The sequence below is a fragment of the Apis mellifera genome, linkage group LG10 (assembly GCF_003254395.2).
Source record: "Apis mellifera strain DH4 linkage group LG10, Amel_HAv3.1, whole genome shotgun sequence".
Lineage (NCBI taxonomy): Eukaryota > Metazoa > Arthropoda > Insecta > Hymenoptera > Apidae > Apis > Apis mellifera.
The window spans coordinates 10,455,471-10,477,741 of record NC_037647.1 but is presented as its reverse complement, the minus strand read 5'-3'; the positions used below and the strand labels follow the sequence as shown (position 1 = coordinate 10,477,741).

The 22,271-nt window shown below is 28.9% G+C and overlaps 1 protein-coding gene and 1 long non-coding RNA gene across 4 annotated transcripts in view; one reads left to right on the top strand and one right to left on the bottom strand.

Moving 5' to 3' along the window:
* The window catches only part of LOC726017 (lachesin), a 79,193-nt gene that overhangs the window by 32,282 nt on the left and 24,640 nt on the right, over positions 1–22,271 (bottom strand). The gene's annotated exons all lie outside the window — the stretch shown is intronic.
* Positions 19,271–22,240, top strand: LOC107965080. The gene is made up of 3 exons (XR_001704548.2): positions 19,271–19,460; positions 19,771–19,894; positions 21,285–22,240. It is a non-coding gene; the product is annotated as an uncharacterized LOC107965080 (long non-coding RNA).

The window sequence follows — 22,271 nt, the reverse complement described above, 5'->3', positions numbered from 1 at the left end:
GTTCGCGTTCGACACGAAAATATACCACGTACAATAATATAGCGCTATAACGTTTGACCGAGTTAACATGCGCGCGCAATAGAGAGAGAGAGAGACAGAGAGATAAATGTGTATCTTTATGAAAAATATTTCGTTCGGATCGACGTCGCGATGATCGAGAGGTTTACTTCGTCGTAAAGTTTCGTGTAGATTCGTGGATGAAATGGTAAAAGGCGATACGATGCACAATTGATATTTTTTTCCGCTCGAACGTTTCGATAATTAATGCGTTGAGATTATGCCCGTATATTCGTGCTAAATATTTTATTCGTTGTGAATTTGAAATGATAGAAGGATGTCGCGATTATTAATATTTTGCGAGAAAAATCGTCGTTTCGATAATTACTTTGTGAGGTTATGAACGATACTTGTGTTAAATATTTCAAGTTGCGTACGTTAATTTGAGAATGTAATGATAAAAAGTATGATTAATATTTTGTGATTAATATTTTGGAAGAATCGTGACGTTTCGATAATTTTTGAATTTATGACCGATATTTGTACTAAATATTTTATGTTATACAAGTTAATTTAAATTTGGAATGAAATGATAAAAAGAATATTGTGATTAATATTTTGGAATATTTGAAACTTGTGTATTGAACATTGTATATTGTACATTGTTGATTTCATTTGATATGATTTTGAGGATAAAATGACAGAATGTTTTCGATAATTATGTTTTGAAATTATGAACGTGTTATTAATATTTCGAGTTGTACACAAGTTATAATTTGATTTGAGATGAGAAAAGGATGTTGCCATTAATATTTCGGAAGAATCATGAGAACGTTTCAATAATTTTTGAGGTTATATGCGATATTTGTGTTAAATATTTTAAGTTACACGTTAATTTCGTGGATTTGATATGGATTCGAGGAAGAGATGATAAATATATTGGAATATCGTGCGAACGTTTCGATAATTATCCGTTGAGGTTACGCGCGATATTTGTGCTAAATATTTTATGTTATATGTTAATTGGATTTGATACGGATTCGAGGATGAGATGATAAATATATTGGAATATCGCGCGAACATTTCGATAATTATGTGGCTATATTTGTGCAAAATATTTTATATTATATGTTAATTTCGTGGATTTAATATGGTTTTTGGGATGAAATGATAAAAGGATATTGCAACACATAATGTGATGAATTGAGATTATGTGTGATAAATATCTCGTAACGTATATGTGGAAGCGTATGTTATTTAATTGAGAAAAAAATTTGATTAAATTCTATATGTAATTTTATCATATGTATCTTTGTTATCATTATTATTATTATTGTAATTGAAAATTAAGCACAATATCGATATGGCATTTTTGATATTAAAACGATGACGAATTAAAATAATTCCAACCATTTAAATTTTATAATCAATTTTGAATCGAATTAAATGTATTATTTTCGAATTCCATCATTTTACAAAATTTTCTCTTTCGTTACACGCAAAAATTACACGTACCACGAGTACATCGTATTTATAATCAAAATATAATCATATATTTATAACAACTTTGAAGTTTAATAACCAGAAAATCGTGTTTCGTGCACGCGCCTGTTTATCTTTAATTTACAAGTATGAAATGTATAATATCACAATTTTGATACATGTCCAAGTATTTCTGATCTCTGATTTTTCTCCAATTTTTTATATCGAGATGGAAAGAAAATTTATTAATTTATTTTAATAAATTTATTTCAGTATTCCAATAATTTCAAAATAAAAATTTATCCATTTTCATCGTTTCTTCTTAACCTCTCTTTTATCTTTTAGACTGAAAATTGAAAACTATCCTAGAATTATTCTTTCCCTATATATTCCATATCTTCCCATTTTTTTCTCTTAAAAGAATATTAAATCTTACGTAAAATTTTTAGGATTTCTTTTATGAGAATCTTGAAAAAATTATTATCCTTTCGATTATTCCAATCTTTCTTAAATACCGTAAAAATTTATCCATTTCTGCCATTTCTTCTTAATCGTGTGTCACTTTTTTTATCGACAAAATGAAAATTATTCTATAACTACTCTTTCCCTAATATTCCATCATTTCTCTTATTTCTTTTCAACAAAATTAAATCTTGCGTGAAATCGAGGGTTTTTCTTTCATGAAAAGACGAGCTTGAAAAAAATAATCTTTCTTAAAGAATTTATTTCTTCTCAATTTTGCGATTCTCTTTTACCTCGGATCGAAAAGAAGAGAAATTGCCTTTCCTATGAATATATATATATATATATATTCCATCTTCCAATCTAAAAAACGCGACAGAAAAAAGAAAAAAAAAATAGTAATTTATCCCTCTTTTCGCGATGCAAAATATTTAACCCGGTGCATACATTATGTCTTTCAATATTAATATAGGGAGGAAAAAAACGTGTCATCGAGCGCATTCGACGACACACCACCGAAACCACTACCGATCGAACATCATTACGATTAGTGGTGAAACATATCCTATGAAAGACTCATTTTTTTTTCAGCCGAGTTGAAAAAAAAAGAACAGTCTATCTTAATCATCGAAACGATCCCTCGATACACACATACACACACACACATATATACACTTTTTTCTCCATTTTCCTTTTTTTTTGTTTTTTATTCTTTCTGAAATGCGGGCACGATAGAGAGAGAGAGAGAGTAGTTGTGCTAACGAGAGGAAGAGAAGGGAGAGACAGACAGGTGGAAGAAGGGGGGGGAGGGAGATGAGCTCGGTGGAACAGAAGAAAATCCCCTTTCGGGAATTCCTTGTTCCTCGACCTCGATCGATTTTTCCTCTCGCGAGCCCACGTCCTGTACCTGCACGTCTTATGCTCGAAATGATATCGAATCGTAAAGTGGCCCGTGCTTAGACGTAAAGCCGCGTCCACACTTGTTTTAAGGATGTATATACGGTATGCAATTTTGAGAGATAAATATTGAGAGAAGGAATTGAGGTTTGTTTTCCTTAGTAGTAGTTCTCTTCTTGATTTAAATAATTTTAATAATTTTTAATAATTGGTAATTCAGAAATTTACGTTGAGAAGATTTTTTTCTTCTTGATTTAAATTTTTAAAAATTAGAATTTAGAAATTAAGTCGAGAAGATATTTTTCTTAAGAGAAGAAATTGAGATTTATTTTTTTCTTAATTTAAATTTTTGATAATTTGAAATTACTAATTTAAAAATTTAAGATTCTTTTTTTTTTTGAAACTTAAATCAAGATTTTTTTTGAGAAAAGAAATTGAAGTTTGCTTTTTTTTTTTTTAATAGTTTTAATAATTCAGAGATTTAAGTTGAGAAGATTTTTCTTCTTAAATTTAAATTAAGATTTTTTTTTGAGAGGAGGAAGTTTGTTTTTCTTAGTAGCTTTCTTCTTTATTTAAATTTCGAATAATTTAGAATCAATAATTTAGAAATTTAAATCGAAAAGATATATTCTTTTTTTTTTATCATTTTTCTTCTTGATTTAAATTTCTAATAAATTATAAGACTTCGGTGTGGCATGGAGTGGACACAGTTTCAAGATATATTTGAGAAAATTTTTAAAAATTTTCCAGAGTCGGTTTATTTGTTGTCCTTACTGCGTTGAGGGTGAAAGTCACTCTCAAAATGATATCAATTTGCGGAAAATACTCTTGGGAGTAAATATCGAAAGTTGTCAACCTAAGCGTTATTCCCTACTGTGTGCGTAGAGAAAAATTTTCAGATATTCACACATGTTCAACATGACTATCGCCGTTAGAACGCGCACAAATTTTTCGTTTCGTTTCTACGATTCTCCTTTGTACATTTTTATAAAAATTTACATCCACCGTTTTATAATAATTTAAATTTTTCTTTATTCCGAAATCAATTTCTGATTTCTTCTAATTTTCATTAAATATTTCATTAAATAGTATCAAATGAATTCTATAAAAAAAAGATAAATAAATAAAAAATATTAACAGTATATTTATTAGATTTCATAAAAAAAATTATAATTTACGTTTCTCTATTCTCTAATTTCAAAAATCTCTACGCAGCATGCCTGTGATAAATATTCGATTAACGTTAAAAATAAAAATTGGTCGATAAAAAAGAACGTATCGTAAACGAGTGCTATAAAATATCGATCAATATGTTACAACACAATGAGACGACTATTATTCCATCGTTTTCAAATGTGCAAGAGATGCAAATGGAATTCATAAATAGGCAAAATTTAATAATTGAATAAATTTACATCGACAGTTATTTCAATAATTTATTGTTTGAAATGGAATAATAATCAAATAGCAAATAAGTGTATAAATGTTATACGAAGATCGAATCAATTTATTCAAATATTTTAATAGATAAAGTAATTAATTATTCTAAATTTTTAACTAGTTTTCAATAGGATTTAACATGTTCAACATTTAATATATCTTTTTATAAATAATTAATAAATAAATAATAGTTATTTTTCTTACTACAATTATTTCCTTTCTAGGGAATTAAAAACTGCATAAAAAAAAATATAACTATTCGATATTCCATCGAAACGTTTTTCGCTACTAATAGTAATAATAATAATCGTAATTCGATCGTGATAATATTTATCGAGATACGCCGTATAAGAAATAAACTCGGTGTTAATTTAAATATATTATATAGGTTCGTTCTTACTACTGTTCCATTCGATTTAATAACACGTTAGAGAAAATTGGAATGCGCATGCGTATCTATCTCTTGTATAATAACAAGGTGGGGATAGCAGTACGAAAATCCCGTAACCAGAATTCCAATTTTACGTGACAGCCACGTTTCAAATGGCACGGGTATAGAATTATACGTTTGCAGAGCGGGAAGAAAGTGGAATCCGGTCACGTACCAGTTTCATTTAAGAGAATCTTGTATTTAAAATCGTCACGACTTCCTTTACTCATTTACTCAGAAATTGGCAGAATACACTAGAAATCGTTGCTACGCATACATAACAGGCACGTGACTAATTTTTCCCTTGCGCTACACGATATATATATATACATATATTATATATAGTATATGTGCTTCTTCTTTCTCCTATTTCTGCCCCTCTCTAGAGATCGAAACTGCAGCAACAGGTGAAGAGGAATTACGCGTTTAATTACAGGCGAATTAAAATGTAAATTGAAAATTTTCCTTCTCTCTTTTCTTTTCTTTTTTCTTTTTTTTTGCAAATGACGAAAAGACATCGAAATTCGTAGATTGATTCTTTGGCTGAGAAATATCTTTTATCTTCGATTCGATTTTTGTGGTATTTTCCGTTTTATCTTACAGTAGATATTAAAAAGATAAAAGACACGTGTCGAAGAATTTCTGTATTGGAATATACAGAGATATATTCGTGCGAAATGGAATTCTTGAGGGAGAATGGATATTTGAAATTATATATTATTGTCGGACGGTGAAAATTATATAGCCGAATTGAATTATAGTCAATTTTCGATAAATATTTTTTTTTCACGGCGATACAACGATAAAATATAGAATAAAAATAAAATAAAATTCATTCGATCAACAATTCTATATTGAAAAACAGGAACGCGAAATATTTATGCAATCAAATTCGCAGATACGTAATATTCGGGAGTGGAACTTACAATAGTAGAATTTTATAGTATTCCTAGCCTCAGCCCTCGGGTTTTACATTTACTTTCGACGTAACTTTTCATACACGCATTTTTTATTTTACGATTTAATAATTGAAAATAAAATAAAATAAAAACAATTCCGTGTCGAAATACAAAATCGAAATAATTATATATATATGTATATGCATATAATAACTCATAAAAGTATTCGAAAATTAATTTATAACAGGGAAATTCACTTAACTCGAAAATTCTAATTTTAACGAAACTTTGCACACACATATATATATATAGAACACATTTTAGAGCAATTTTCTCGTAAACGAGGAATCATTTTCAGGAAGAGGAGGGGAGAAGAGATGAGTTTCAATTTCATCTCGAAACCATTTTTACAATGACCTGACAGAATTCTGAACAAATTTTTCTTCTTAAAATCGAGAATTATGATTCAAAAAAACGAAAATTCGATTTCACCCATCTTCAAATGACTTTTCCAATTGAAAAACAAACGAACCACCATCGATATAAATCCATCAAATTTATTTACTCGCACAGACACGTTTCTCGAACTATTGATTGCTATTATTACCCTTATTTTTCAACGATAATTGAAATTCCATTTCCTGTGAACGGAAAAAAGATATTTTGCGCAGAATCTTACGTTTTATTATTAGAAGGGACGAGCGGTCGAGGAAAAATTTCGGTTTCGAGATTATCTATGCCAATTTCGCAGGAGGAGATTCGTGGTGGGGAGGAGGAGGAGTATTCGTGGTGGGGAGGAGGAGAGGGGAGAGGAAGAAGCGAAACCTCCGCGATCTCGATAAATGGCTGCCGTAAATGGCTGCACGGGGTTCGAGAGTGAAACGACAACAGGAAGATCGTACAAAAGGATTTTGCCCCGCACCTGTGGATTCCTGTGGGTTCCTCTCTTTCCGCTTAATTCCTCCGATTTTGCACGTGCGTGCACTTCGAAAAAAAATCCTTTCTCTCTTTCAAATCGTACGATCTTTTTCTTTTTTTTTTTTCAATCTTTTGATTTTACTCGGCAACGGTTTCCTTTGTTTCTAATGTTTCTCTCTCCATCCTCGTTCCATTGTCTCTGCGATTCCGGAGATTCTTCTTTATTTTCCGGTTCTAGATATCTTTTGAACGTTTTTTTTTATGGCTAGTTTCGCGTATTAAGGGAGGAGGGGAGAGGATGATTGTGTCGTTGAAGTGAAATTCTTGTGACCGAAAAAAGATAATTTTATACGTGGATCCCCAAACGTTTCTCGAGTGTGCATTTTGGAATTTTTAAATTTTGAAAGCGTATAATTTTCGTATTGTATGTTGCATATTTTTCATCGAATGTTTATTAATCGAATATTATTACAAATTTAATCATATTTTGAATATAGAAATTTTGAAAAATTTTGAACGATTATTATTTTTTTTTTTTTGGATAATTACAAGAAAATTTTTATAATTTTAATCTGTATAACAATATTAAAACGTTTTTATTTTACACCAGTTTGACATTATCCACAATATAATATGTTTTCTCTAATTAATTGAATTTAATTTTTAATTGTAATAATAAAAATATATCCTCGATGAATTTAAAAAAAATTAATATTCTTGAAAAAACTATTTTTAAAAAAAAACGATTCTTTGCTCTTCATCTTTCATATATTTTTGTGCATAAGAGAATTTATCTAAATTCTATTTGTCAACATTTCAAGCTTGAAAATGGAAAAGTTTAAAAAAAATTACCCTTTCTGAGGAGACAAATTCTCATCTTTCTCAAAAGAGAATGATCTAGATCCATCAAATCTTCAAACTTAAAAACAGAGGAAATATAAACTACCACTCTGTACAAATTCTTATTCATTCTTTATCTTTCATACAAAAGAATGATCTAGATCCATCAAATCTTCAAACTTAAAAGCAGAGAAAGCCTCAAAAATATAACCCTTTTTGGAAGAGACACCTCGTACAAATTCTTATTCTTCATATTTCACATGTTTCACACAAGAGAATAATCTAGATGCAACATCACATCTTCAAAAAGGTTAAAAATCATATAAACCATTCCTCTTTCTGAAGAGAGAATTGTACTCTATACAAATTCTTATTCATTCTTTATCTTTCACAAAAGAAAATGATCTAGATCCATCAAATCTTCAAACTTAAAAACAGAGAAAGCCTCAAAAATATAAACTACCATTTTTTGAAGAAGCATATCCTGTACAAATTCTTATTCATTTTTTATCTTTAATACACTTTCACAAGAGAATAATAATTGATACAGATCCATCAAATCTTCAAACTTAGAAGTAGAAAAAGTTTCAAAAATACAAATTCATATTCCTTGTGAACAAATTCTTACTCATCTTTCATATAAAAGAATGATCTAGATCTACCAAATCTATGAAAACCCTCAGAAATATAAATTATTCCTTTTTGAAGAAGCATCCTGTACAAATTTTTATTCATTCTTCATCTTTAATATATTCACACATAAGAGAATCTATCTAAATTCTATTTCTCAATTTCACTCATCAGATTTGAAAAATTTCAAGAAACTATTCCTTCTAAAGAGACACCTTTTCAAAAATTCTTATTCATTCTTCATCTTTCATACAAAAGAATCTAGATTCCAGATCTAGAATCCAAATCTTCAAAAAACCTCAAAAATACAAACTATCTCTTTTTGAAGAGACATCCTGTACAAATTTTTATTCATTCTTCATTTTTAATATATTCACACATAAGAGAATCTATTTAAATTCTATTTCTGAATTTCACTCTTCAGACTTGAAAATAAAAAAATTTCAAGAAACCACTTCTTCTGAAGAGACTCTCTTCTTATTCTTTCTTTATCTTTCATATAAAAGAATCTAGAATCTAGATCTAGATTCCAGATCTAGAATCCAAATCTTCAAAAAGCCTCAAAAATACAAACTATCTTTTTTTGAAGAGACATCTTGTATAAATTTTTATTCATTCTTCATCTTTAATATATTCACACACAAGAGAATCTATCTAAATTCTATTCTCAATTTCACTCTTCTTGAAAATAAAAAATGACTTGAAAATAAAAAAAGTTTAAGAAACCACTTCTTCAGATGAGACATCTTCTTCTTATTCATTCTTCATCTTTCCAGATCTCGAATCCAAATCTTCAAAAAGCCTCAAAAATTCAAACTTATCCCTTCTGAGGAAACATTCCTATTTTCATTTTTTATCTTTCACGCGTTTTCACATGTAAGAGAATTTTGTCTAGATCCAACAAATCAAAAACGAAAATTCAAAACCAATATATACAATCCCTTGTGAAGAGAGCGCAAATGAGTCATGTCAAAATTGACAATTCGAATTTGACAAAAATTCGAATTTCGATTTTTCGAGTTAAACGAGAAAAAAAGAAATATCGAGGCTCGATGTAGCCAGATATCGATTCGAATCATACTCTGGGATACAATTTTTCTTTTTTTTTTTTTTTTTTTTTCTGGATGATCGAGGAACAATTTAACTTTCGCGTCACGTCACGAATAGAATTCTCTCTCCTTTCGATCGTTTCCATCCTTCTATCCACCATTGTTCCTCCACTATGTCTCCCCCTGACAATTTCTGACCCGAACTTCCATCGCTTTCCCCCTCCCCTCTCTCTATTCCCTCTCTCTATCCCCTCCCCCAAGTTTTTGTGTTTTCCACGCGTTGTTACGCTCGCATGAATGCAAATTCACGTTTCCACCGCCGGATTATTCGCACGCGAATTCTCTCCGCGAAAAGGAGAATTCCTCCCCGTTTATCCGTTTCCAATCTACTTTTATCGACTGACTATTTCTCGCCCGACGTTTCTTTTCTTTTTCCCAAATGTTTATCAATCACGATTATACGTACTTTTTTCCAAATGTTTCTTCTTCTTCTTTTTTTTTGTATATAGTTTTCGTAATCGTAATCAGACATAAACGTAATAAATTTTTATTTCGATTTATATAGACATGTGTGAATTTCTCTTTTTTAGAGAAGAGAATTTGACGAATGTGGAATACTAAATGGATAATAATAAAATTTTGGTATTGTTAATCGATTATATATATTTTTTGCTTTTCTTATTGTTTCTTTTTATGTATTTGTTATATATATTTCGCGTGTTTATTGAGAGATTTATGTAGAATTTTTCGTTTTTTTTTTTTTTGGAAAGGATCGAGTAATTTGATAAAAGGAGAAATTAAATAAATAATTCGCTTTAAATTGATCGTTATATAAAAATTTGTAATTGTATTGAGAGATTAATAGAATAGAATTTCTTCTTTTTTTTTTCACAAAAAATGAAAAAACAACAATTTTTTATTATATATTTATTTATTTATTATCGTATATATATTTATAAATTTTTTTATATGTGTAAAATGTTGGAAACGTTTCTTTCCTTTCGCAGTTTTTACTCGAAGCGAAATTATTTCTATCCTTCCACGTTTCAAATATATTACTCGAGGAAATTTACTACCCTTTAAAAATACACAGCGATGATAATTTTAACATTTTTAACGGGCGAAAATAGAAATTTAAAAAGCAATAGAATTTCTTTATTTAAAAACGAAATATATCTCTTATATCTTACTTTCTCGATCGAACCTTCAACGATGAATATTTAACAAGAATTTAAAATTATGTACTTTACCAACTACATAATTAATGGATCTTAGATTTTCTCCATAAAACTTCCTCAAACTGTCGTAAATTATAAACGCGGGAAGGGAGGGAGGCAGAGAGAGAGAGGGAAAAAAACCGATTTAATTTTATCGACAATTTTGAAGTGTAAAAAGAAATAAAGAATAAAAAAAAAAAAATCATGATATCCTCGTTCTATTATAAAATTGAAGAAAAAGAAAGAAATTAAAAAAAAATCTTCACCTCTTCCTTCCTTTCCTTTTAAAAAAAGCGCACTTTTAAACTGAATTTATTACTTAAGTAATCAACCGTCACGAGCACGCGAGAAATTGCCACGAACGTTGTTTCACTTTTATTAATTGAAATGCAAGCTTGGAAAAAAAAAAAGAAGCTCGAAAAAAGTCCGAGAAAAATCGTTAAAAGTTAATCGATGATTAAATTCCGTATATGATATACGTTTAATAAAGATTTGGAAAAAAAAAAAAAAGAAATCTGGAAGAGGAAACGGTTAAGCGATATTGGTTAAAAAAGTTTGCACAGGACAGGTTGCGCCCTCTTGGGGGGTCCTGCGAAACGCGGACAGCACGATGTCTCGAAAGGGGTCGTCCCACGAGACGTCTAATGAAAATCCTTTAGTTTCGTAGTTTAATTTTAGTTAAACTGGTTTTCATAAGTTTGACACGCTCACTCGTGAGAAATAATGCGATCTCATTAATATTCGTTTTTCTCCTCTCCTTCCAGGTGGAATGAATGAAATTTTATAATTGCAATGTAACAGTGGATGAAGCAATGTGAAGAAGAGATGGAAAGGAATAAGAAAGAAGACTGTTGTCCTATAATTCTGAAAGATATGTAAAATAATGAGTGAATAAGTAAATATGAGACATATAATTTAAAGTTATAAGAAGCAATGTATAGAAAATTGAAATCCAAAAGATTATGCAATTTTGTGAACTAGGAAATATAAGCAAATAAATATATTAAATTGTAAATAAATTACAAGTAAAAAGAATTTTGTATTACATAAATTTTGACAAATATTTTCAATCTTCTTTCCAGATGTAATGAATGAAATTTTATAATTGTAATGTAACAGTGAAGAAAAAGAACAAGAAGAAGAAGAAGAGAGTAATAAGAAAGAAGACTATTGTCTTATTGGTGTAATTCTGAAGGATATGTAAAATAATGAGTGAATGAGTAAATATGAGAAATATAATATAAAATTGTAAGAAATAATGAAAATTGAAAATTAAAAACTATTGAAATTCAAAAGATTATGCAATTTTGTGAACTAGGAAATATAAGTAAATAAATATATTAAATTGTAAGTAAATTACAAGTAAAAAGAATTTTATATTACATAAATTTTGACAAATATTCTCAATCTTCTCTCCAGATGTAATGAATTTTATAATTGCAATGTAACAGTGAAGAAAAAGAACAAGAAGAAGAAGAAGAGAATAATAAGAAAAAAGACTATTGTCCTATTGGTATAATTCTGAAGGATATGTAAAATAATGAGTGAATAAGTAGATATGGGAAATATAATATAAAATTGTAAGAAACAATGAAAATTGAAAATTGAAAATCATTGAAATCCAAAAGATTATGCAATTTTGTGAACTAGGAAATATAAGCAAATAAATATATTAAATTGTAAGTAAATTACAAGTAAAAAGAATTTTGTATTACATAAATTTTGACAAATATTCTCAATCTTCTTTCCAGATGTAATGAATGAAATTTTATAATTGTAATGTAACAGTGAAGAAAAAGAACAAGAAAAAGAAGAAAAGAGTAATAAGAAAGAAGACTATTGTCTTATTGGTGTAATTCTGAAGGATATGTAAAATAATGAGTGAATGAGTAAATATGAGAAATATAATATAAAATTGTAAGAAATAATGAAAATTGAAAATTAAAAACTATTGAAATTCAAAAGATTATGCAATTTTGTGAACTAGAAAATATAGGCAATTAAATATATTAAATTGTAAATAAATTTCAAGTAAAAAGAATTTTGTATTACATAAATTTTGACAAATATTCTCAATCTTCTTTCCAGATGTAATGAATGAAATTTTATAATTGCAATGTAACAATGAAGAAAAAGAAGATTGTAATGTAACATGAAGAAGTAAAAGAGAGTAATAAAAAAGAAGACTATTGTACTATTGGTGTAATTCTGAAGAATATGTAAAATAATGAGTGAATGACTAAATATGGGAAATATAATTTAAAGTTAATTTAAGGAGCAATATGTAGAAAATTGAAAATCATTGAAATCCAAAAGATTATGCAATTTTGTGAACTAGGAAATATAAGCAAATAAATATATTAAATTGTAAGTAAATTACAAAATTATGCAATTTTGTGAACTAGGAAATATAGGCAATTAAATATATTAAATTGTAAATAAATTTCAAGTAAGAAGAATTTTGTATTACATAAATTTTGACAAATATTCTCAATCTTCTTTCCAGATGTAATGAATGAAATTTTATAATTGCAATGTAACAGTGAAGAAAAAGAACAAGAAGAAGAAGAAGAGAGTAATAAAAAAAAAGATTATTGTACTATTGGTGTAATTCTGAAGAATATGTAAAATAATGAGTGAATGACTAAATATGGGAAATATAATTTAAAGTTAATTTAAGGAGCAATATGTAGAAAATTGAAAATCATTGAAATCCAAAAGATTATGCAATTTTGTGAACCAGGAAATATAAGCAAATAAGTGTATTTGATTGTAAGTAAATTATAAATAAAAAGAATTTTGTATTGCATAAATTTTGACAAATATTCTCAATCTTCTCCTCTCCAGATGTAATGAATGAAATTTTATAATTGCAATGTAACAGTGAAGAAAAAGAACAAGAAGAAGAAAAAGAGAGTAATAAGAAAAAAGACTATTGTTCTATTGGTGTAATTCGGAAGGATATGTAAAATAATGAGTGAATAAGTAAATATGAGAAATATAATGTAAAGTTGTAAGAAGCAATGTATAGAATATTGAAATCTAAAAGATTATACAATTTTGTGAACCAGGAAATATAAGCAAATAAGTGTATTTGATTGTAAGTAAATTATAAATAAAAAAAATTTTGTATTACACAAATTTTGACAAACATTTTCAATTCAATTCACATTTAATATTACAAAGATATCTCATAATTGAATGAAAAAATATAAAAAATATTTTTAGTAAATATTCTTTAATACAATATTTTAAATTTTTAAGGAGAGAAAAGAATATAACCTTGATCTGCATCTTTCAATTATTAAGAATGTGTTCTTCATTCTAAATATTAATATTATAAGAAACAAGAGAATTTGAAACAAGGGAATCTCTTTTTCTAATTGAGATCGTGTCTTTCTGGGCATAGCAATAATGCGTATCATAAAGAATTGAACAGAACAATCTAACCTCAAAATAGAAGGTATTTAATATTAAATCATGCCTCTTATTTTTCGACACGAATATCAATGTCTCAATCTCAGTTATTTTTTGCATTTAATCAATTTTAAAACATGTACTTTTATTATTGATTTAATTTTATTAATTAAAGTGAAATCGAGATAACTGAAGTACTCGATGGTTAAAATATTTTGTTAGTTTTAGAATTTTATCAATTTAGAAAGATAATTGAGATGTTTGATGAATAAAATAGATCGACGAATAAAGTATCAAGAATTTTATTATTTCACAAATAACTCTGTTTAAAATTCAATATTAAAAAAATAATAATTAATAACCTATAAACAAAGAATTACAAAACAACAATATAAACATCCGTTAAAACATTAAAATATACATTTTTCTAAAAATTCTCAATTTTAAATTATCTTGCTTTAATTTTCTTTTTTTCTTTTTTTTTTTACACCTTGATTTATCGAAACAAAATTTTCAAATCTCAAACTTGTTCTCTTACATTTATCACTACTAACCTATCAAACTTATTACACTAAATATTATACAGAACTAAAGTTGTTAAAAACCGTCCAAAATCATCTCAATCCACTATTTCTACTCACGAGAGAAAGAATTCACATGTTCACAAATTTCTAAAGAGAAATTTAGTTTGAATGTTTAATAGAAATGTTTGTACACAATGTGTATCAATGTCCATCGTTTCACGCTACAATGATTAATGGAACAATGCACGCGGACGAATAATTGTGATCACGTTAAATTGCAGAGTTGGCGCATTGAAATAAGTGTATATACCGTGTTTCAATGCAATAATTGTTGGCGTTTCAGTAATCAGATTTGAACTTGGTGGTATTTTATAATAAAGCCAGGTCTCCAATACTTGTTATCGCAGGATAATAAGGATCATATTGTTTCAAATTTCCCCTATCTCCAAGATATTTAAAATATTGTCTACCTCTTTTCAATCGTTTAAACAATTTTCCAATAATCTTGAATAATATCTAGACACTCTCAATACGTTTCTCACCTTGGAAATCTTTAAATTGCGAAAAGCAAACAAATTTTGAATTCCTTGACTGCCTCTTATTATCGAAAAAATAAAAATTCGAAAAAATTGGAGATTTTCGAGCGAGAATAAAGCATAAAATCCGCTTCTTTCTGCGCCAGAAATCTTTTCACACGATTGTGAATATTTGTAAAGAAAATTTTTTGCGCATCGTATCCAATGTGAAACGAGTGCTCAATTTTGTAGATGCGCCATAAATGTAGAATGCAATATTGTGTGGCAAGCTATATACGGTTTGCACATCAGAAAAAAAAAAGAGGGGATGTTCGACAAAAAGTTTCACTTTATATAATGAAATATCCACACGATATATATATATATATATATATATATATATATATATATATATATATATATATTTCTCCGGTTCGTTTTGTTCGATTACGTTTTTTTTTTGAAAAGGATAGGAAAAATGTATAATTAAATTTGACAACGACAATTGCGAAAAATAAACAACGGAAAATTATTCGTTACTCGTTTAAATTATCGATTTTTTTATCGCGTAATTTTTTTTTCTTTTTTTTTTTTTGGACGAGTTTTAAATATTCAAGAAATTATTCCTTTAAGCGTCGTTCATTTTTCTTTTCTTCAGAATCGATCATTAAGTCAGCTGAGAATCCCATTGCCTTGATTCCACCGAAGAGACACGTATACTATCTTCCGAACCACTACTCGTAAAAGCACGCTACTTTGTATGGAAACCGATGAGCCCATTGCTCAATGCTTCCAGGCCAAGCATTGACTCGTAGCTTCAACCAGCGCTCGATTTTGATTTGACAGAAATCTGAATGTACACTCCAATGATGGTTTCATGTTCGAAACTAGAGCTCTCTCTTTCCCTCTTTTTCTCCCTCTCTTCGCACGTGTCCTAAATTTCACTTAAAAAAAAAAAAAACAAATAAAAATAAATAAATAAAAAATTTATTCAACTCTAATTTATGTCGTGTAAACGTAAATTTCTTGCAGAAAAATTTCGTAAAAAAATATTACAATAAGTAAGACGTGTCTAAATCCATTGTTTTCGTCGAAAACGAACGAAAAAATGTTGACCGAGTCCTTTTTTTATCCATTTATCGAGCGATTGAGATTGAACGAAGATGAGGTTAGATGAAGCGAGACAAGGCGATAAAGCGAGGTGGCAGTGCGACAAGGATAGTGCAACTTGATAAATAAACTTGTTCTCGAAATTTTTACGTATCAACTTTTCTATTTTCGTTTCGGATTTAATTCTCCAAAAAATGTATTTTAAAATAAATACATCAACGTATATCTTGTTTCGCGGAGCAGAATCAGCATAGATATTGGTTTAGAATACATTACTTCAAAATGAGCGAGGTTACGGTATGGCCAGATACAGATATTCGTAGAGCACGTATATAGTAGATGCATAACACGATGCTCACCGCCTAACCGTGGTTCGCAACAGGTTCCTTTCAAAGCTCCAAGTTCCCTCCCTTCATTTTCGTAGAGAGAGAGCGAGAGTGAGTGAGAAAGTGAGTGAGAAGGAGGGAGGGAGGGGGGGAGGGAGGGGGGAGTAGCGAAAACGCGGCGTAAGAGAATGATCCCGTTCGATCGAACGAGCGATTAAACTCGAAGGCTCGCTGGCTTCTACTTAACGATAATTCTACCTCGCTCCCCACCTCGAGTTGCTACGTTCAACTGTTTGCCCGTCTGTTTATTCGCCACGGTGATTGCGAATCGAATTTTAAATGGATTAGTTTGGTTTTCGTCAATTTTCGCAAACGCAAACGTTGGACAAAGTAAACGTTGTTACGTTTCGAAATTCTCCACTTCGAGTTCTGTGCATCGATCCATTTTGTATCTTGAAGTTGGCCGAAATTGATTTTCAATAATAATGAGAATCGTTTGTTACGTAGAATTACGTAGAATTTTCCACGAGTTAATCAGCCACTCTTTTAATCTGTTACTGTAAGATTAAATAATTGTATATATGTATATATATATATATATATATACGTTAATTGAATTTTTATATAAATTTGCTAAAAAAATTTTGTAAAAGAATGGTTTTGAATGAATTGATGGAAAATCGGATTTTCTCAAAGCGACGGAGTGGAGGAGAGCGCAGGTATCCGGTTGGAAAAGGAATACAAATTATAATGGATTTTATTTCCATTAAATAAATGTAATATTAACCGAGCTATGCAACTTTAAACATCATCCAGTTAAAATCCACAATTAATTCCTTTGGACAATTTAATAATTCAATGAAACGTGATAAGTAACGTAGCAAGCGTGATATAGGTTGAATGTAATATGAAGATGAAAGGTCGAATTATAATTCTATCTCTTTTATCTGAAATTAGAGAAGGAAAAAAAAATGACAATTTTATACTGGTTAAACTTTATTATCCTGTGGTATGATTTTTTTTTAAGGTACAATTGTAATTATATTCGTATACCAGTGTTTCCAAATTTTCTTTGCATATCATATCCCAACTAGAGAAAAATTTTTTATTAATTTGTAACAAACTTCATTATCCTATGAACAATTTCTTCGCAAATGCAGTTGCAAAGTATAATTATACTCGTACTTCCAATTTTTTCTTTTTTTTTGCGTTATATTTCACTTTATATAAATTTTACGGTAATTTCATTTCCTTCGGATATTACATCCAACAATATTTTTTCAAAATTCCATTGTATGTAAAAAAAAAAAAAAAAAAAGAAAAAACATAGAAAACAATTTTTCGCCGTTCAACAAACTTCATGCTTATCCTACAAACAATTTTTTGACAGATGCAATCGTCAAAGCATGATAATACTCGTATATCAATACTTTCAAATTTTCTTTGCATTATATTCCATATACTTATACAATATTTATCATAATCCTATTTCCTTCGAATATTCAGCAAAATATTCTTATTCCATTCTACATCCGTCTCCTCTTATTTGTATCGATACATAATACTGAAAAATATTCGCGAATGCTACAGAAATATTCTGAATGGGGAATAAACTGCGTACACAGATCGTGGACAAAAGCGAAAAACTCACGAAGCTCGTACGTGTCACCTCGCATTCGAGTCATATGAAACACGATTTGATTTATGGCCTTCATGGTTATTCTCGATTTTCGCGCTGTCGAATTTTTCGTTTCGTTCCGTTCCGTTCCGGATTGTCGCTATTCCCGATTGGGGAACGTGCAAGAATCTCCTCCCACCATCGCAAAGTGGCGATTCTACTGGCATTCCACTCGTGCGCTCTTCTTTATCCGTTTAACCGTCTCTGAGACCGACTATTCCCGGCTCAGTCGGTAAAACAGGGTGAAACGAACGATTACTCTCTTCCGTCGATTGTTCTTTTCTTTTACCCCACTCATTCCAAGCTCCATTTCTCATCCGGTCAGTTTCTTCCGTTTTTTCTTACGTCCCTACTTTTTTGCAACTTCACGTTTTTTCCCTTTACCTTGCTCTTAAAATATTCTCTACTTATGAAGCTAATGTCTTCCATGATAAAATCCATTAAGAATATTATACGATGCACCACATATATTCTTTGTTCTTTGTATAAATGTTGAGACAGTTGTGAAATAGTTCGAAATATAATAGAAAATTGTGAAAAATTTTTACAATTTGGAATTTAATTTAAATTCTAAAGAATTTATTATAAATATTGATAAAAAAATTTAATAAAATTTTTGTTTCTATGAAACTTTAGTATCTTTGATGAAATCTATTACGAATATTAAATACATTTTTTGTAATCGTAATTATTAAAATAACGAAATTTGATAAAATCTTTTGAGATATAAATTTTTTTTGAGATAATAATAAAAAATTATAAAGAGCTTTTACGATTCCCCTTTCCCGATTTCATCTAGAATTTTAAAATAAAAATCTTTAAAAATATTTTCTTTTCATAGCAAAATCCATTAAGAATATTATATATCTTTCCTCATAAATATTGGAAGTAGAAATATTCAAATTTTAAATTTTAAAAATATAGAAAATCGTAAAGAATTTTCTCAATTTATTCATTTATATTTAGAATCTTAAATTCTAAGGAATTTATTCAATATTAACGATTAGATTCAATTTATATTGTCGCGATTTCGTTCCATCCTATGACCCAAATTCACGTGCATTTATCAAATTCAACGTAACACGAGCTTAGCTGCAATGGAGTGGACAGTTTTCGTACGGTACGCCGAAAATAAGAGTTTCTGCAATTGCTAGTCGCTTGGTAAATACAAGGTTAACCCGTAAATAACTTCAGCTGTACTAAATAGCATGTTCGGCGAAAGCTTCTAACTTTTTCCGCGCAACGAAGTTGTCAGAAATATTTCCTGCTCTATACCCGAGTTAGGTTAGGCGACACGATTTCACTCGAAATACTTTCGGATGGAATTTTTTATTCTCGAAAAAAAATAGAATTAAAAACAAATTTCTACATCATGATAATAAATGTAAACAAATTATTAAATTCCTTTCGCGTAAAATTAAGGAATTTTAAAACTTTCAATTTTATTGGAAAAATTTATCGAAAATTATGTTTATATTCGATTCAATAATTCGGTATACATTGAAAACTTCGTTTCACTTTGTGCAAGATGATAAATTTTTGTGTATTCGACGTGAATTCAATTGATATAAATATATATGCATATGTTTTTGTGCAAGAAACTTCGAATTTATTTTAGGTTAAATTAAGGTAAGTAATGAACGAATGAAAAATTCAAAGATTAAACATATAGGATTTAGGTTATGTTCAATTAACCTGTTTAATTTAGTATCTCTATCTATAGAAATGTAATGAAAAATATTTATTTATAATTTTTCACACACTAAAATCACTATTGACAGATTTACACTTTTTCTTAATGAATGAATAGGTTAGAAACAAATATATTTTACATACATTGTTTGTAATAATATATCGAATACTATTTTTAATAAAGTTGAAAATATTGAGAAAGTTTTATCAAAGATTTGTTTCTAATTAATCTCTGTATACGTTTCAGTAACGTGCATGGAATCGTTTCGAAACTATCAATTGTTCACAGAAATGGGAACTGTTAGGAGAAACTTTCAAGATTGTTCGGTCCCCGAGCGGCTCGAACGAAAAGACTAACTACGCAATTAGAGGTAACGTTTCGAATCGAACGATAAAAGTAAGGGAACAAAAAACGTGTGATTAACGCGTCAAAACGTTCGTAAGAGATCTGATTTGTAATCAACTTATTTTTCAATGTGTTTCATAAATACGATTTATGATAAAAAAAAAAAAGAAGAAACATCGTTTGTTACAATAATAAGTGTGCCAATTAAAATTGTTGTTGTTTTAAAATATGAAACCTATTATTTTTACACAGTTCTTTGTTTCAAAAATACTTTTTTATTAAAAATTTGAAAAATTCAGTTGTTAGAAACATTAAAAAATTTTTTTCGTGGCTAAGAAAAATGATATTTCAAAATTAAAATCTTTCTTTTATAAAAGACTCTCTACAATTTGCTTTATGATTTTTTTTTTATCATATTATAGAATATATTTGAATATTAGGATCAGAAAAATGTTAAATTTTTGTTTATTGTAAAAACAAACGGTACAGTAAATTTTAATAAATAAAATTTTAATCTGAAAATTTAAAAAAATATCTTTACTTTTCTATTTATTTAAAAATTGTGAAAATAAGAGATTTCAACTAAATTTTTTTAAAGTAAATTCAAATCATTTTTTCAATAATTAATTCACTCGTGTTTCCTATTAGAAATAAAATTAAATATTCATTTTAAAAATTCCAATTATCTTTCATGCTTAAAAAAATTTTTATTAATATAATTTTTACGTTTATTTTCTATTAAAGAATACATTCAATATTAACCTTATTTAAACAACGTCTTTCTCTAATAATAATAATAATAATACAATAATAATAATAGTAGTAGTAATACAATGTAATTTAATCCATGATAACATATAATAATAAAAGCAGTCGCTCAGTTTCCACGAATTTGAAACAAGAACATTCGTAAGACGCGTAATATGCGCGAGAAACTTGGAGGAGCAAAGTTTTCAATTTAAAATAGCGCGTGAGACGACCAGAGGACGCGAACCCCCCTTAATTAATTTCCTGTGGCCTTAATTAATTCACGCGATCGAAAGGAAATTCGAAATCAAAGGAGAAAGCGGCGTGTAACTTGTTTATTGAATTCCTACTGCGTCCGTACTGCGGCTAAATGCGAGGGAATGTTTAAACTCGGGCAAGTGAATTAAGAGTATCGTGTAACCAAAGGAAGTTTCACGAGTTTCAAGAAATTAGCAAAGTTTGCGCGGCGCAATGCCTTATCCCCTCCACTCGATTTCCCCTCCCACTCCCGTCTTGTCGAACACGAGAGATATCGCGGTTCAATAGTTCCAAATAAGGCCGAGGGACAAATAAAATTCTTCTTGTTATTTCTCGGCTCGAAGTTGGACAAACACGATATTTGTCCCGATGCAACGATAGGCACCGTGAAATACTTCTCTCCGTTTCAGAATTATTATACGTAGCGGCTGCGAACTGTGTACGATTTACTCATAGCCTGGATGAAGCATGGATGACATTTATCACACGAAGTTTTCTATTTGCGGGTAGAGAAGGATGGAGGAACGCACAAAATGTACAAATTTATGTATTGCTGGTATTTATCGGATATATTGAAGAAAAAGTTTTTCTAAAGAATTTTATTTTAACTTTTATATAAGTGACGAATTTTTTTTTTTTATAAGAAATGCATTAATCATAGTAATAAAATTAATAATAATAATAATAATAGCAACAGATTGTTAATAATAATGACAGTTAATTAGCATTATGTTTTAGTTACTGAAGATTGAAACAGGGACACAACATTATAAGTACTTATTACTATACATACTGGAAAGTTCAGGGAATTTCAACTGCAGTAACACATAAGTACACATACCTGTAACATTCTCATATACCGCTACTGCTAATTCCAGTTTAAATTTTCAGAGTGACTTTGAGAAATCTCACACTTGATTCCGTACAACTTAAATTAGAAACAGAATATAACTTTTAAAATAAATAATTATTATACCATATTCCTCTTTAAATAATAAGAAAGCGATGAAGATTTAAAAGGTTATGTACATAAGAAAAGATTATGTACATAAGGAAGCTACGTGTTACTAAGTTCTAAGTAATAAAGGTTAGATATTTGTAGGAAAAGGACAGCTAAGAGAATTGTGTTACGGTGTGCGAAGTCCCTCTAGTGGCAAGTATAGTAGGTCAGCCGCAAGTTATTTCATTATGTTTAAGGGGAAGCTACTTATAAGTAGATTAAGTATTATGTTAGGTATATGTGCATTTATGAGAAATTTATATATGTATAAAATGTGCGTATAATAATGCAAAAATATACCGAAAGTAAAGTGCTGTGATATAATATTTCAAGGATGAAACAAATCTCTACCCAAGTTCCATTTCTTTCCTGCACTCATAAAGATACTAATTTGCAT